General features: G+C 34.0%; 1 non-coding gene across 1 annotated transcript; it reads left to right on the forward strand.

The window, feature by feature from the left end:
• Positions 1 to 449: 449 nt before the first annotated feature.
• Positions 450 to 530, forward strand: TRNAL-AAG (transfer RNA leucine (anticodon AAG)). Its single transcript has one exon. It is a non-coding gene; the product is annotated as a tRNA-Leu (tRNA).
• The last annotated feature ends 2653 nt before the right edge of the window (positions 531 to 3183 follow it).

Raw genomic sequence — 3183 nt, forward strand, 5'->3', positions numbered from 1 at the left:
CATACACACATTAAGTCACCAATTTGATTTTAATCCGTAAGCAAAATTAAAAATTTTAGGTTTTTAACCTCTTTTTGATAGGGTAATGTCTAACTCTTTTAAGTGCAATTAACAAAATACATTACTCAAAGTAAGAAACCGGCAAGACAACACACGTATCTAGTATCGGGAATACAATGACATCACAATTATGAGCCCTGTATAATTTCTCAAAATGATTCCCTTATTCGATTAAAACCACTACTACAATTTTATTTTTGTTAATATTTAAAAAACTTATTATATCCGAACTTTAGGGGGCCTGTATCATCGCTCACTCCGCACACTTAAGAACCCTAAAAAGGGAGTTGTATGCGAAGTATAACAAAAGGGTTTTAAACACATTCTGAAAAAGAAAAAATAATGATTGAACTTTAATAAATATTAACCAAAAGGTCAACTAACAACAAGTTGATATGGCCGAGTTGGTCTAAGGCGCCAGATTAAGGTTCTGGTCCGAAAGGGCGTGGGTTCAAATCCCACTGTCAACATTCTTTTTACCAATTTTTTAATCTTTTCAGCTGAAAATAGGCAGAAATATGTTAAGAGGCTTTTTGGCCAATTAACTTGAAATTTTCACCATTGCAAAGCAACATTACTTGTTAATCTTTTTTTTTTTTTGCGAAACCAATGACTGACTGTTAATCTTAGAATTTAGATAACTAAGACTATATACGTACTTACGTAGTACATATACATATTCAAGAAAATGCTAGATGATTGGTGCAAATAATCGTAAATAAAATCTTATTAATTAATGATGGCCATCTTATACGTATAAATTTTCATTTGGTCAAAAGGTATCCATGGATCATTTTCGTGGGGCCAAGAATAGAGGTATAACATCAAAATGAAGTAAATTAAACAAGTAAAATGCTTACCTAATCTTGATTGCTAAAGAAGATTATATAAATGATTCAAATATACTTCCAAATGAGATATGATAATATTCACAAGTCAAATATAAATGATCAATAGGATGACTTAGGCCATGTTTAATTTACCTTATTTCTTCTGATCTTGTCTGAACTTATTTTTTCAGATATGATATGATTTAATTTTATCTGATTTTTAAGAATTACTTCTTTCGTTTCCCTTTTGTTCTTCCTGTTTTGAATCGGGGAGGAAATTAAGAAAGTTGAAATATTGTAATGATTGAGTGTAAGAGAAAATACTACATCTGTTTTGAAATAATGGGGACATTTTACCTTTGTATGCTTGCCAATGTAAATGTTTGAATATTAATATCTCTAATTTTGTATTCGTAAAATTTATAAAAAGTTGTATTCCGAAAGTATATATCGAGACGAATCAAACAAGACCCCACATGACTATATTTTTCCTTATCCATAAATCACAAATGATGGTCAAATTAAAATTTGTGAATAGTGTCAAAAGTCAAAGTGTCCATATTATTTCGAAACGGATAGAGTATTAAATAAATGAGATTCTCCTTTATAAATAAAGTAAAAGAAAGAGAGAGAAATGAATAGAGAAGAAAAGTAAGTGGGAATCTCTATTATATAAGTGAAGAGCTGAGGGTGTTTGAGTAAATCCACTTTTGGTGTCACCTAACAATGTTACTAAACTACCATCTACATTATTTAAGCAAAATTATTAATTTTCAACATTGAAATTTTAACAAAGAAGGAAATCCAATTTACAAACTGAATCAGCTTACTCTAAACCAAAAGAAAAAAATACTTTAATATCATGGCTACAATTTAGGAGTATAATCCTCTCAAAACAATTAACTTGATTACCTAAATCAATTAACTTGATTGTCTAATACTTCTACTAACCATAAACATAAGATATATATGGCTAAATATAATATAGAGAATAATATATGTTTTTGTGACACCTTCCTTAAGGCCTCTTTGTATATAATTTGTAATATAACTGACTTATTGATATGAACAGACGTCCTAAAATGGACGCTTTGTCTTTTGCCTTATCTAGTTTGATGTTCCTGTTTACTTTTTATTGTGTTGGTTAGTTCAACTTAATATAGCCTTCCCCCTTGAACAGGGACGGCAATACTTTGCTTTGGTGCTTTTTGCTAAGGTCTTTAGCTATTTTATATAGCTTTTTGGAATGTGTATGCCCTGTGTTCTAGGTGATCAGCCTAGTGAGGGTGCTAATCTGGGCCACTTCTTAGGCCTTTAAACGACTAGTCTTTTATTCTTAGGAGAATGTTTATTGTTTGGGCCGCTTTTGGGTCATTGAGTTATGTATGTGACACAAATAAAGATTCCCCTGCAAGTCCGGCTTGTAGGGAGAGCTTTCATTAAAACTTATCAAGCCATGCTAACTGATGCTTCTTTTGTATGGACGTCTTCATTCTTACAAGATGATAGTAAATTAACAAGAAAACATGGATTTCAAACTTAGAAAAAGTATTGCTTTAAGTTGTCTGCATTCCAGGTACGTAGAATTGGACGCCCCTGCATATCTTGGATTCGGTAAGTTCCATCACGAACTTCCTCATAGACCTCATACGGACCTTTCCAGGTGGGAGTGAGTTTCCCTTGTTCATTAGCACGTCCAACGGCTTCCATCTTCCTTAGTACCAAATCTCCAACTTTTAGGATTCTTCTAGAGACCTTTTTGTTGTACTCTCTAGTCATTCGCAGTTTGTAAAGTTGATGTCTTAGAGCCGCGTTCCCTCTGGTTTATGGTAGGAAATCCAAAGCCGCCTTCATCATCTCCCAATTTTCATTTTCATCAAATAACATTACGCGCAGAGTTGGCTCACACATTTCTATTGGCAGGACGACTTCATCTCCGTATGCTAATAAAAAGGGTGTTTCTCTTGTGGATTTTTTTGTCGTAGTTCGTATGGACCATAGGACATTGGGTAACTCGTCAGCCCACAAACCTTTAGCCTCATCAAGCTTCTTTTTCATACCTTTAGAAATGATTTTGTTGAATGCCTCCACCTGTCCATTTGCTTGGGGACGGCCTACTGACGCGAAACATACCGTGATGCCATGATCGGCTAACCAGTTTTCTAACTTGGGCGTCTTGAATTGTGGCCCATTATCAAAGACAATGGATTGAGGGACACCAAATCGAGTGATGACGTTTTTCCAAATGAAGGCTCTCACATCCTGTGCCTTGGTGTTTTTCAGGGCTTCGGCT

This window comes from Spinacia oleracea, chromosome 2 (assembly GCF_020520425.1).
Source record: "Spinacia oleracea cultivar Varoflay chromosome 2, BTI_SOV_V1, whole genome shotgun sequence".
NCBI lineage: Eukaryota > Viridiplantae > Streptophyta > Magnoliopsida > Caryophyllales > Amaranthaceae > Spinacia > Spinacia oleracea.